Genomic DNA, 15,406 nt, shown 5'->3' with positions numbered 1-15,406 from the left:
AATCCACCAAATCCAAAATCAGAACACTTAGAGGAAATCCACACAGACACTGGGAGAACATGCAAACTACATGCAAATAGCAAACAGGACTTGAACCTTGGCCTCCTTGTAGTAGCACTAAGACTTATTCAGTTTGAACAGCATACCAAACAACATAGTCATCTCTGCACACCTCAAAAAACTAAAAACTAAAGAGACTGAATGAAAATACTTAAAAATATAACCATAGCAAAGCAGTTACACTCTTAATAAAACACTGAGAGCACTGGGTAAATATTAATCATTGAGAATTATCAAAAATATGTTGAAAAGGATATTTTTTTTAAACAGCCAATGATGCCAAGGCACAAACACATCATGGAAGATTATTCTGTAAGTGTGAACAGAACAAAAGGCATGGTTGCCCATAGTGCACAGTTTCCTCCACAGATTTTGAAGACCTGAAACTAAGGGTGATGAGTAGATCCCAGAAATAAACAGAAGCAGTAGCAGTAACACCTTTGTAAACGCTACAATATACTTTCATAATTTCTCTTCCTCAGACATTTGCACACTTAATTTATCTAAGAGGGATTTCTGTGAGGCTTGTAGTTGATGGGTGACTATAAACTGGTGGGGTTATGAGTGTGTTCTACAAACTGGTACCTAATTCATGGAACAGGTTATAGAACTGAACCTTAAATTAGATTACCACTGTTTACCGATTACAACTTTACAGACACTTGAAAATGGTTTTTCAATTTAACAGTGGGAAAACTTCCAATCCTCATTAGTAATTTAGAGATACATTTGAAAACACTACGAAATAATCTACAAAAAAATGGTTTATAGTCAATAACCAAGGAATTTATTATTGCGTTACAAAGTGTGATGTAATGCTCAGCTCTGTACTCGAGCCTAACTACAGAAAGTCTGATGACAAACAAGGCTCTTTGCACTCACTCAGACATGGAGTCTTGGCAGTAGAGCTCACACATCTGGATGGCTGTACATCATAAAAGATGACTTGCCTTGTCTTGTCTCTGAGCCTCATGTATGAAACAGTCTGTCATTGCTTTCTACTTCTTTACATAGGGACACATAGCTTGGAGACATAAATCCTAACACCTCATCACTCTTTTAAATACACATTAATTAATTTCATTTTTTTTCTCATCCCTTTGAGAAGTCTACTTTTAGACTTGTTAGTTAGGTGTGAGCATACCCTGTGCATGCCTTGCCAATTCAGCTATTTTTAGAACAAAAACAAAATAATAAACTAACACAACATACATAAATAACACATTTGTATTAGTAACTTTTACATATTCTAAAAAATAATAAAGAAGTATGTGTGGTCTGACTGAGAGGAGCAGTAGCAATGCTCAGTGCAATCCCAGCAAGCTCAAATGTATTTTTAATAAAAATTTTCAGTATTGTTTTTGCTCTTTGCATATCCACTGGAGACCAATCTTGAATATTTGCCAAAGCAGAAATGCTTCCTGATGTTGATTTCTTGAATTCTCATAAGACCGCAAGGAGGAAAGACATTACTGGGGAAAATACAGACTTCCTGTTTCACTGCTGCAATACACAATCAAGTAAGCAGACTTAAGTGGCGTGGATTTTACCAGGTAACACAAATCGCTTGTGCCATCTGAAAAGAACTGCACCTCTGCTTATGTGTCTGAATAAAAGCTGATAATTGTAAAAGGAAAAGTTCATCTTGGCCTTATAGCAAGTACAAAACCAAAACAGCTCTAAATAAATAAATAGATCAAACAAACATATTGGACTACAGTCACACTATTACATTTTAATTTAAAAATGGCATTTTTAAACGACAACAATATGTCCGCACTAGCATTTTTACATTGTTTACCAAAGTAACTCCATCCACACTAAAATGACAAAAACACATATAATGTAGTAATCCACTTATACTGGGCATGCACACAGCCTAGACCTTTATAAAATTGGTAATCCTTGAGGGTTGAAAGGATGGTAACGCTGTTGACCATGGGATTTACTGCAAAACAGTAGCCATCAGTAAATTATTTTTCTTTTTTGCACTGTATGCATCATTCATACTGTAAAAAAACGCAATTTAGAAGTATGCAGGTAAGCAACACGACAAGTACCCTGGAAAGCAACTCTTCCATATCTGCTATTTTGGAAAATGTTTTTCTTCTGTGAAGGATGACCAATCAGGGAATGAGATGTTGCAAAGAGCAGGATCCAATCAAAAAAGTGCCAAGTAATAAGCATTAACAAATCAGGTGGTGATTATTCTGTGTTTTTCAAAAACTGTGCTATTGCCCATCCATACCACACGGCAGTGGCTTCCCACACTCATTCCCATATTCACTCATAACCAGGAAAATTCAGAGTTGGCAGTCAACCTGACAGCAGGTCTTTGGACTTTTAAAGCCCACGTGAACATGGGAAAAATTCCAAGCAGAATGTAAGCAGAAATTGAAGTTGGTGTTTTGAGGAGGCAAAACTCTTTGCATCTTGCAACTTTGCTACCCAATACGTGTCTGGTAAATAAAACAAAAAATATACTGATTGTCCTTTTTGTACGTACTGGTGGATATATCAAAGAATGGAAATACTATTACTAAACACTAAACAATAAAAAAAAAATTATTCCACTTTCTGTCATTTTTAAAATTGCTTTGTCCCACTCATCACTGAAGGGGCTGCACATTGATAGTGATTGAAATGGCTCACCACTGTCTGTGTAAGCTGTTTGAATAGCTAGAACAGCGCTATATAAATGTAATTAACTAACTGACTTAAATGAATTGCTTAAAGAATCATCCAGAGGTTGTATAACATGCGTGATACAGAATAAAGGGGGTTAAGTTTCACTCTCTCGTAGATGGCTGATCAGTCCAATCTATACATGGAAGGTTCTTGCACAGTGTGGACACTGAATAGTGTCAACCTCTGGAAGTGCACTGCCTCGTGTTTTCTTTTTTTTTGGTCTTTCGGCGTATCTTTGCCACAGCGCTGTGTGCCCATATGGATGGCTGAATGCCATTTTGCCCTCTTCATAGCTGCATGCTCTTAATTACTATGGCTGAAGTTGAAGGCCTTCAGTGTGATTTTCAAACAGTCCTTATACTTTTTTGTCTGACTGCCACAAGAATGCACACCTTTTTGTACTTCACCATTAAAAAGACTCTTTTACTGAGGTGATGGCCTGGCATGTGAATTACATGGCCGGCCAATCGGAGTTGGAGCTGCATCAGGATGGTGTAAATGCTGGGCAGACTTGAGTATGTGAGAACTTCTATGTTGCCATTTGATACCAAAGAATATTCTAAGGAAGGTTATGTGAAAATTGTTCGTTTCTATGCATGACGTTGGTAGACTGCCCAGGTCTCACAGGCACCGAGAAGCGGATGCTTTGTCCCCGTATACCTTCCAGCTTAGATTCTAAATTGATGCCTCTTCTGTTCCACGATTTACTGTGTAGTCGGGGTTAAGCACATCACTTTTTCAATAATAGTGTTTGTAGTCACGCCCCACAGGTGGCCTAGGAAAGACAAGGTAAGTAAAATCAACCTTCGCCGCCCTTTGAAATGATATGACTCGGTGACGCCACCTCGCCCCTTCTAGATGGGCCCAGTAATACGAAGTCTTTAATATGGATATTGGGATGGGGTCGACTTTAACTGTTCAAAGTTTCTCCGCGGTAGCTGTTCCCCAAGGATATAGAGTGACATTCTGAATCAAACAAACGGAACTGTTCCCTGTGTTTTGTAATCTTTTACGTGGTAAGCTAGAAATAGGCGGTAGAAATTACAGTAAAAATGTGAATCACTTGTTATATACAAAATCTACGTAAAGTCCTCCCAACATCGCGCTTTCCCGACACTTTTGTGCCCCTGGGCCAAGCCAGATAGTCTACGCTATGCTCCGCCTCTCCCTTCTGCCCAATCAAAGTCGTACAGAACTAACAGATTGGCTGCCAAACACACGGGGCGGCGCGAATCGTATCACGTGTATACACATAGCGTGCTCACAGGAGCGAGAGGAGGCGCGCCCTCGTATTCGGGGAGGGTGAGGTTGGGGGCGGAGAGGCTGGTAGTTCCAGCTTTCATTCGTAAAAGAGTTTGAGTACAGGAGCCGCCAGCTTTCTATCGCGTCTTCGGACGACTGGGAGCCGTATTTAACCCTTTAAGGAGAGCTCTACAAAAAAAGCAATGCCGCAGGAATTAACTTGCCATCCAATGCCTCCTTAGTTCGAACAGGTTCGGACTTCAGGTGAGTGGCTTACTCTTCATTTCTCAGTTCAGCAGGTAAACAAACTTGTTTTTCTCCTCTGCCGTGCAGCATGTCCCCTGCGGCGCCCCCGAGTCACACGCGTATTATACCACACTCGCACCGACTGCTGCAGCGGAGAAGCTTTGATTTTTAAAGCAGTGGGTACATGCTTCTATTTTTTAAGTGCTTTATAGCAAATAGAATCTCGCCACCAGAGTTCACTATCCGATTTCAAACAGTGTGTACACAGTTTCGGGCAATAAATCTCACTTCAAAACTGGACAGGCTAAAGTTAAGCGTACATGTAAGATCGCCTGTTGCTAGGTTGTGGCTTCAGACCGTTGAAACTGGCAAAATGGGACGAACTCGCGAGATACATGAAATTGCCACGGGGGAGATTCAGACAACGGGGGCACAATTTAAGTTCTTCAAAGTGACATCCCCCAAAAACGCAATGAAAAGTCAAACCTGGGTGAGATTTACTCAATAGATGCTTCTGTAAAACAGGCCTTGGAAGGGAGCTTAAACTACGACACAACTGGGACGGTGGACAGTTGACTTTGGACGGTAACTGGCACCAAGTTGTATTAGACAGGAGGTAGTTAATCATCTAGTACACAGCGCAACTAGCCCAAGAAAACAGTTGTCAAAAAAAGCATAAAACAGTCTAGCCTCGCTGAGAAAGGTAAAGAGATTTTAAAGTGGCACTCTAATATCACTCATCTAAATGATATAAATTAAAATGCAACCCACAGACGCGTGCGGATTAACTCACGACTTGAGAGTTACACAATTGGCACTGGTGCCTATCTCCTCCTGTGATAAGAGTACACTGTCTATCAATTGCGGCAAAATGTCAAACTGCAACATGTTAGTGCTTTAATTTGCTTACGATGTTTAAGTAACGTTTCCTTCCGAGAAGTTTGCAGATACTTTGCAGTTAAATGTCGTGATAATGGTCTAATACAGAGTGAATAAGCAGATTCCTTCCGAGTAATAATTTTCAAAAATAAAATCAAATGGCATCACATTATAGAATGAGTTGCAGAAAGTGGAGATGCAGCATTTTTACAATGGTTATGACTGCATACTCTTTTTCGTGTCAGTGTTAAGATATTTTTGTTTTTCACTTTACTGCTGCTAGCTTGCTTTAGCTTAGCGTATTAGTAATTTTCAGTTTAATTATCAATATTTACTTGCATTAAAAACTGGATCTAAACCTGTTGATATTGAATGTAAATTAATTGAACTTTGCCAGGCAACAATGTATTTGCTAATTAAGTTGTCTTGTCTTGGTATTAGTTATGACAATAGTAAAAACACATACATCATAACATACACTGTGTGTCAATCATATTATACACAAAATCACTAAATAATAAAGTATTCAAAAACAAACATGGAAACCAATTCAGCAATATACAGAACTATACTCATGCCTAGTAAAATAAGAATTTAAAATTAAACAAATGAGGTTGAATGGAGGAGTTTGGAGATATTGGGATAAAGATGGATTGGAATATGTAATTTACTGGAATGACTACACTAGAAAACAAATTCTTTATGTGCCATGTGGTTCTTACTGAGTGAATGGTAATACTTGCATGATGGTAGCAACTGAAATAGTCTTGCCCAGGTGAGATGTATATAATTGTGATTTACTACATACATACTGCATATTGCTTTTATGTTTTGTTGAATGCAAGTGTTGTTTTGAACTATAATGTATGTAGATGTGCAGTATGCTCAAGGCATGTTAATGAAAGTACACTATATAAGAATAACCTGAACTAAAATTTACAATTTTAATGTCTTCTGACAACATATTCAGGAAAAATGATCACTCACAATCAAGTAAATAAACCTCTACCTCAGACCCAGTGACAACATTCCTGGTTGGAAACTAAAAAAATCTGGGTTTGATCTCTAAACCCATCTGGTAATGCAGGTACTAAGGCCTAGTGGCCAAGGTGTTGGACTACAGAGTACAAAGTTAGCAGTTTTGTCCCCATTGCTGACTCAGTGAATGTGATTAAATCGCTTAAACTGTCATGGCTCACACAATGTGAGCTGTTGTAATGCACCACTGTGACTTGTAAGTTGCTTTGAAAAAGGATTCAGTGAATAAATGTAAATGTAAGCAGTATTTTGAGGAGTGGAAACAATATTGTCTGATGTGCACTACATTCAGTATGTAGATGGTTTTTAAATGTGTTTAGTAAAACAGTGTATTAAGTCCTACATTAAGAGCCGTTTTACATTAACTTTTACAGTTCATAAATCCATTCATGTTATATAACCTTTTCTGTAAAAAAATATTGTTCAAGTAACATTTCACAAGGCAAAGGTGAAACAATAAGGTTTAGGTGTCTAATAGGTGAAGTATGTGGATAGGATTTTGACTTTATCTTGTTTAATGAGAGATGTAGTGGCCTTACTGCCCATTAGCACAATCCATTTTTTTAAGCAAAAATAACTTCTGTGAGTGATAAATGTTAATTTGCCATTTCATAGAGGGTGTATTTCAGGTAGATATACACTTAATTTATTTTTAGCAAACAATTTGCAGAGAAAGTTTCAAGTATTGGGTCTCTTTCACTTTTATAATAATTTTCTCACTGTTTTCAGAACTGTGGGGAGACACGTGTATGCTTTCACCATGTGTGCTTCATGAGGAACACAAGGGAGAGTTGCTGAGAATTAGAAACACCTGCTTGTAACTGCAGCTCACTCTTTATATTAACTGTGTGGGATGAAGTGGAGGTCAGCAAACAGGCAACATGACTCTTTCTGTAAAGCCATTTCTCTCTCAAGTTTGACCAGGAGCTGTAAGCACTTAAATAGACAAAAATGTTCTGCTAAGGTACAACTCTGTTTCTAATTTAAAATACATAGCTGTTACTGTACATTTCTGTGGAAATATACTAAGATTGGATTAAAATTATTTGATTAGAATGTTAGACATTTTTTAATTGCTAAAGACTCCTTATGTCACTGACAGAAATCCCCAATACAATTCAGTCCACGAGTCACAGTAAAGAGAGATGCTCTTTTTCTGCTGTTACAAGGCAGATAGTCACTAAAGCTTGTTATTTGGATTGTAATTAATGAAAAATTACTTGATGTAAGCCTCTAGTACAAGGTAAAACTGCTTATCTGACTATGTTTTTGAACACTACGTTTTAAGGACATTAGTGGACAAAAATATTCAACTCTGCATTTAAACCTTTATTTACGTCTTAGGTGTCTTGCTGTCCTCACTTGCAGCCTGTTCAACAACACAATAGCACAATATAAACCAAAAGACAGTACAATAAAATGTTTATCTCTATAGTAATATCACTTGGGTGGGATAGAGGATTACATTTCATATCCAAGAGGAATTAAAAGACAACAGTGCAGTTGTGTTACATTTACATTTCACGTTTATTTACTTAGCTGACTTTCCAGAGTAATCTACAAGCTACAAATACATAATATTGTTTCTGCATTACTGCATGTGAGCCACTGTCTGTAGGTAGTCACCCACTTTTATTTTCAAAAGAGAATTGAAAAAACTAAGCTTGAGTCACATGAATACATTAAACTGGCATTTCTTTTTATTAACTTCCAGGTGGAAGCACAGAAAAGTTTATTATTTAATAATTTACTGTACTACATTTGGAGTTTGCCCAAATAGAATACTATTATTGTATCTTTGTCTCCAGATTTAATTTACGTGGAGGCACTGTATAAATGGGCTGCAGGGTGATGTAGTGGTTGATGCTGATGCCTCATGGATGTAGCATTGTTTTTTGTGTGCATTCTAAATGTTCTCCTTTGAGTTTTCTTCATTCATCACTAAAGACATGCAGGTTAATGGGAATTAGTATTAAATCACATGCTGCCCAGCATAAAATCGGCTGTGCTTTGCTGCAGTGACTGCTAGATGCTATCATTCATGCTGTCAGATGTGTCACATTTACTGCACCGACTGTCTTCAGTAGAAATTCCCCACTTGTAGAAACTACAGGGCTGCTCACACCATGCCAATTCTGTAAAGAGCGTATCAGTCCCGGAATGAACAGCAGGACAAGAAGTGCACTTTTTTTTTTTATTCTAATTTTTTGATACTGCTATGCTATTTTTTATGCTTTGCGGTACACACTATAACAGTATTGTAATCTGGGTTGGTGATTGGGGATAAAAATGAAATCCTGGGTTGTAGCCAAGCAGTACATGGTCGAATTGTATAGTTTTTTCTTAAATATTATTTTGTTACCTCAGTGAACACTAGAATATTGTTATCTTTGGCCAAATAACAGGTGCTGATAAGGGGAAAAAAACTATAGGCCTAATGCGTTAGCAGTGGCGTTTACATTCAGCTTCTTATGCTCCTGAACTAGTCTGAATAAAAGAAACTGGAATTCTCCCATTTATATTAATATCAGTCGTCCACTTGATGTTTCATGTTTCAAGCATCTTCAAAAATGTCTTGTAAAAACAAAATTAAGTGCCTGCAGAGCTCTGTTTTATTGTATTTTGTTCTGCATGCCTGGGTTTTAGAAGTCTACAATAACTGCACACTCATACATGAAATTCATATATTTTTAAAAGAGCAAATACTTTTTCCCTAGTCAGGTTCATTTCTGATTTTTTTTTTATCATACTTGCTGGCCCCATGTTGGAGAGGGGCTACGAAGAGATAATCAGGAATTCATCACTTACATTTGAGAAAAATATGCTGCTGTACAAGATCTATGACACGTTCATTGTCTACATAGAAAACTGAGCAGAAAGATGTGGTGCTGACTGTGTCCTTGTGTCTCATCTTACTGTTGTGAGGAGAACAAAACACTGACATAAGTCAAATTAGGTATAAAACAGGCAGTGCCTAGTTGCTCACAAGACAGAGTTTAAACTTTGAAAACATGCATTGCTTAATGAGGATTAAAAGAATGAGGTCAGTTAGAGTTGGGAATGGAGAAGTTTGCACCGGGCACAGCAGGGTTTGCAGCAGTCTGTCACATAGATGGAGGCCTTTGGACACTTCTTTTCATGAGGGTCATGTTTACTCTGATGACTTAAGAGTTCACAAAATGCTTGTACTAAAGAAAGGATGTTTGGTCACATATCTTATTTGTTGTCTCTATGACTTTATGCATCTGGCTTGTTAAACTGTCAAAAGCTTAATCAGCAACTGCTTAGGGAGACAAAGTGTCTGTCTCACATTTCATTGTATTTACTTACAAAAATACAAACACACAAAGCAGAGAGACTGATGCATTCTTCTACTTAAAGGCAGAATTTGAAAACCAAATAGTGGGCAAGTGGTCATAGCCACTAATGCCATAGTGTCTGCAAATTCTAGATACTCTAGAGGAAAAGATAAAAAGGAGAAGCACATTTTTGGCCTGAAGAGAGAGTACTGGATTTATTACAAATGTGAGCAGTATTGAACTTCTTTTTCAAAAGAAGACGGTCTCAAAATTAACCTATAATGAAAATTCTTATTCAGTAACTTTTAGTCTATATTTTTATTTTGCAGCACTGAAAGCTCCGGAGTATTGTTTCTAAACCCTCTGGCCACTTCTGCCACTCTGCAAATAAATAAACAGTGATAAAATGCTTTCAAGTTCAAAATGTAGACGTCTATTTTTACCGTTTGTTTTTAACTCAAGCTAACACATCTTGCTTCTGAGAGTTTTTTTTTTTGTTTGCAGCTTTGTAACTTCTACACTACAAAATCAAATCATTGCTTTATTTGTAGTTTTCCCTTATAAGAAACGTTTATGAATTGGTAATTCTAATGTTACATGAAAGTGCATTTGTTGTGGATGATGGTTACATGGTTGTTCTGAAAAGTGTGTTGGCTGTTCATTTTACAGATTTCTAGATCAACATTTCAAGGACACAATAATATACCGTGCCCCGATGGCTGCCTCAGAGATTCTTTTTTTGATTCCACTGAGAATTTGGCATTTTGTTATGTGACAAATCTGTGTAATTGAGTTAGTCTATGTTATTTCAAATTTGGGTGGCTTTTCTGTCACAGTGCATCTATTTAGTTATTAAATTACAATTTTGGTAGATAAATTGGGCAAAATCATCCAGCTGCTGATAAAGATGTAACAGTGTTTGGAGCAGTCCTTCAGCAAAGGCTTTATGCTGGTATTAGTTTGTCTTGTTATATTTGTCTTTTCTAATCTTATTGTTTTTAAAGAACAAAACACAATTAAAGAATAAAAAATGCATTATATTCTGAAGACAATCCATGAATCTGAAGTTCGGCAGTTGACCCCAGTCTGACATGGAGGTCTATGCAACAAGAGAGCACCTTGTAAAAAAAGGGTTGTTAATATGGAATACAGCAGAAAATAAAATGAAAATGTTCAAACAGGCCAAGTGTGCTTACTTTACAACTGTATTAATGAATTTCTGCCAGGTTCTTAAAAAAAAAAAAAAAAAAAAAAAAAAAAAAAAAAAAAAGTCAGAACTGATCTGTATAAAGAGTGTTTTTTTTAAACTTCAGATAATACAGAACATCACCTTTCCACTGAGGTGACTTGAGATTCTTCCAGCTGGGCAGAATCAGTCTTCATGAAAGTAGTGTAGTATGGGATATTACAACAGATATTTCACTACACACAATCTGGTATTATTCCAGATACAACTGTTAATGTGTTAGGAGTGATTCTAGACCAAAGCAGGTTATCCAAGAGATATAGAAAACTTTTTGCCCAAAATGGTTGTAGTGTAGAGCATTTCCAAGCTTGTGACCCACCAATGTGGGCACCTGATAACATTGCTTGAAGGTTGGATCCTCTCATGGGTATATATTAGACAAATATATACACACATACATACATACAGGGTATACACACTATCTGAGTGTGGACTTGGGACAAAAAACAACAGGAAGACTCCTTAGCAGTTTTACTATATTTGTGAACTTGGAGAGGCATCAGCTAACTCGTAAAAATGACCCAGTACAGAGGACTGGACCCACCTGTGCTTGCTGGCCCACTGGCTTCCGTAAAAAGACACTGGCGACACCATATCTTAGCCGTATCGCTGGCATACAAGTTCTATTAATCTTTGTCTCAAGGAAATTACCTCCAGATAGACAATGTTTTTGATGAAAACTTCAAGCCATGCCTTCCATTGCTGCTGTGTTTCAGTTGCATGTTGTTGAACCGCAGCATTTGCTTCTTTTTGATGTTGCGTCTCTTCATCTGTGTCATTAGCATAATGTCATCATTGCCTGGCGGCGTTTGCTGCACGCAGGTCTTTTGTACTGAGAAGTGAGGTGCGTGCATGCACCATCTTTCAACATCTGCATAAGATGCTGCAGATGACTATCAGACAGTTGTGGTGAGCGCCCTCTTCTACAGGATGGTGTGCTGGGGAGGCAGCATAAAGAAGGACATTATACAAAGTTATTGTCTGTTTTAGCAGCATTTTTATCACTCTTTAATTTAATATTGTTTTTTATCAGTATGCTGCTGCTGGAGTATGTGAATTTCCCCTTGGGATTAATAAAGTATCTATCTATCTGATGTGGTTGAGCGTGAGCAGAGTGGACTGCTCCACACATTGGCACAGGTGTTCTTTTACAGATGTCTAATAATATGAGTGATCTGCAGATACAGACGTAAGATAAAGGAAGTTACATAGACTGCTTTTAACAAAGTTTATAATGTAAACAGAAAAAAAACAACATGCTGGAACATCAAATTTGGAGCATTAACAGTTCAAAGGATGCACACATTATAAAAATAAACACCTCTAACTGTCATGATATCCAGTTACTTCCGTAAATTGAATACTATATAGGTTTCGGAAGGCTGAAATTAGTGATTATATTGTATAGGGGAAATAGATAAGAGCTAACCGGATTGCTGTTAAACTGATTATAGTTAGTGTTGACTGCAGCACAGGGAGCAAACGAGATTTCCTTTCTGTGGCTGACAAAGCAGGTGTGGTTTCATGGGCAGCTGCCATTTCAAGTGTTTTAGTGAATAACTATTTGCAGCCCAGTTATATAAATGAAAACAAGGTAGTGTTGTGCCATCCCGATATATTCTTCTAGTGTTTCAGTCCATGATTTGTTTTCTTGCTATAGCTAACTTGCTAAGGAATCAGGTCTATCTTGATACAAATGTGTTTTGTTTGGGTGTAACTTTGAAAGAGGGAAACAATATATTCTGCTGGTCTAGCTCGGAGTCTATACTTAGTCATTAAATTACACATTTTTATCTATTTAAGAGAATACCATTTTTGGTTACTTATTCCTAATTCATACTCTTCAGCTCTTCTGTACACTTCCCATTGTCATCTCTGTAAAGAACAGAATAACACACTTAAGGGACAGTGTTATAATTTATCACACCCAGTCACATCCTTTTTTCTACAACAGGTATATTTTTCTATACAGTATAAATGCATACTAACTTGGTTCTTGTGATCTGTTACTGAGACTATATCAAACGATGTTGGTCACTAAATAAATTCTGTAAATTTTCTTGTAGATTTTGTTTTTTCTTTTTTTGAAATTTAATTCAGAAGCTCCTCCATATGTTTCTTGTAGTCTGTTATTGTTGTTGCACCTTAAGCTTGACTTTGTTTACTATTATTTTGAGTCTTTACACTTGCTATGTTACATTGATCTTTATGCAGTTACAAACCTATTGTTTGTTTAACTTTGTTTACCAACGGCTTAAACAAAGTTCCTGCTTGCCCCAGATTCCCCCATATTAGATCAGCTATTACAGTCCCTTGCATTCAAAATAACTGTTGACACCTATAGAAAAACCAAAGGTGATTTGCATAGCCATGAGATTACAGCTCTAGATTCAAATAATATAAAATTACAGAAAATTGGAACACTCAACAAAAATCAAAACAAAGAAATAGAAGTAAAATATTCTTTTTAATAATAGAAATCTATGCTTTTAGCAAAGTGAGGTATAACCAGAAGTAAAGCGATTTTACATGAGATGTTAAGATAATGTTAGTTAACAGATGAGAAATTATAATAGGCAGTAATAATCTAGAAAAGAAAAACGTAATAAATAGTCTGATTATCAAGAAACCATTGTTCAAGATATCCATTTTAAAAAGAACAAAGGAACAAGAGAAGAGAAATTTTCACATTTCACATTTAATTTCAATTTAATTCAGGGTCATGATGGGCCTATCTCAGCAGCAATGGGTGCAAGATAGGGACAATAGAAATGAGTCATTAAGTAACTGAAAGAAGCAAATAATTTAATAAGTTAAACCACTGCATATCATACAAAATAAAAATTAAACTGATTCATTAAATTAACAAGTACATAAACCTTACTACAATGTATAGGGTAACAGTAAAATCACAAAATCCTTTTGGAAAGCAAAACTTCACTTCTAATATGCTTTAAAACAGGGATGTCCAACTCCAGTCCTGGAGGGCCGCAGTAACTGCAGGTTTTCATTTTAATCATCTTCTTCATTATTGACCAGTTTTTGTTGCTGATTAACTTCTTTTGCCTTTGTTTTAACTAACTTGACTCAGACTCCTTAGTAGTTTCTTTTTTCCTTAATTAGCAACCAGACAATAATGAGATACAAAACAAATCGCCACATGACCAGCTAACCTGAAAATAGTGAAAGGTGAAGGCCCCAGTAAGGTTGATCTCTCAGGTCACCAAAACATTTTGACGTGTTCTGAGAAAAAACAGAAAATCAACAGTTTTGGAAATGTCTGCTGTGGCAGAATGAGAGCAGCAACAAGCCGTGGAATTAAATAATGGGTTTAATTAACGGCAAGACCCGACTTCTCATTAAACTGGCTGGAGTTTGAAGCCCCAGTTTAGCTGGTCATCTGTTGGCTCGTTTCACATCTCATTTCTGTTTTGCTGTCACTTAATGAAGAAACGAATCAATTCAGCGGACCGAATCCTTACAAACAGGGCTATTAAAATGAAGGGAAAGGAAGTTAATTAGCAGTGAAAACTGGGCACTGATTAGGAAACGGGTCAGAATGAAAACCTGCAGCCACTGCGGCCCACCAGGACCGGAGTTGGACAGTCCTGCTTTAAAAAGTCTTTAGAAGATGTAGCAAAAACATTAGTTAAAGATGCGGAACACACATTATCCAGAGGCACAAAAGAAAGAAATGGACCGTTTTGAATGTAGATGTCCAGTCTGAAGATGAAAGAAGGCATTAGTATTACTGAGTATTGCTGGAACTTTTCAGCACTGCAATCCTTCGTTTGGTGGTTTGGTACACTGCTGCTGTTGAACTTGCTGTTCGTTTGCAAGTTGCTACAGAGTTGCAACTGTGTCTGATGCATGTATTAGTTTACACCAAACAACATAGTTGTGTCATGTTTGTTTGTTTGCGAACACAGTTAAAGAAATTGAAGTGCAGTTTTGATGACTGTTAACATGAAAAACTGATGAGAAATATAGAGAAGTTAGGGTTATTCTTTTCATAAAAGAATGTGGGTACTGTCAATTTTGAGTTTTTTCAGATGTAAGAGATCACGCATTCATTCAATGTTTTAAGTCCCATTAAACAATCAGGAAGCAACTCTGTGCTTATGCTTCTCCAATCATGGCTACAAAACATTTGTGGACAGGTGAGAAGCAGGACAATATGGTTGAGCACTGCCAAGTACACTGTTCACTGCATATTTCGTCCAAGAAATGTGACGATTGGGTCTTCAAAGACGACATATTGCTGAACACTAACCAGCCCTGGCAACACTGTTTGTACTTTTAACAGATTAGCATAACATTTCTCTTTTTATGATTAACTAAAAATTGTTGCAAGAAAAACCTTTACTTCCTCCAATAAATCTATTCTTTACAGCATCTAATTGTGTATGTACAATAAAGTCTTGACACTCAATCGTGGTCTTTTTCTTACTATAATGTAGAAACCTACAGACTGTTTGTGAGCCCACAAAATCACACAGCGTATTCCAACTTCCGATCAGCAATTGGTACAAATGAGCCATTAAGTGTTAGAGGGCACCTGAACTCCCAATGGTATAAAACGTGAAAAAAAACAGCATATACTTATCCTTCAGAAGTGGAGGACTGACGTGCTGCTGAGCTGTCCAATCTTTCTTTATAATATATTTAGAACAAAAAAGAAAGGCATCCATTGTTTAGTTTGTAGCTA

At 37.0% G+C, this 15,406-nt stretch overlaps 2 protein-coding genes across 4 annotated transcripts in view; one reads left to right on the top strand and one right to left on the bottom strand.

The window, feature by feature from the left end:
* LOC114661128 (uncharacterized protein C7orf50 homolog) overlaps positions 1–15,406 on the bottom strand; it is a 283,803-nt gene that overhangs the window by 93,843 nt on the left and 174,554 nt on the right. The gene's annotated exons all lie outside the window — the stretch shown is intronic.
* The window catches only part of gpr146 (G protein-coupled receptor 146), a 72,419-nt gene that overhangs the window by 45,627 nt on the left and 11,386 nt on the right, over positions 1–15,406 (top strand). Inside the window, exon 1 of one of the 2 annotated variants that reach the window (XM_028814273.2) lies at positions 4,051–4,254. The exons of the other annotated variant lie outside the window; for it this stretch is intronic. The gene's annotated coding sequence lies outside the window, so the exon portion shown is untranslated. Of the gene's footprint in view, positions 1–4,050; positions 4,255–15,406 lie in introns of those variants that run through there. 2 annotated transcript variants of the gene reach the window in all.

The sequence above is a fragment of the Erpetoichthys calabaricus genome, chromosome 11 (genome assembly GCF_900747795.2).
Source record: "Erpetoichthys calabaricus chromosome 11, fErpCal1.3, whole genome shotgun sequence".
In the NCBI taxonomy this organism is placed as follows: domain Eukaryota; kingdom Metazoa; phylum Chordata; class Cladistia; order Polypteriformes; family Polypteridae; genus Erpetoichthys; species Erpetoichthys calabaricus.
This window is presented reverse-complemented; position numbering and strand designations above follow the sequence as displayed.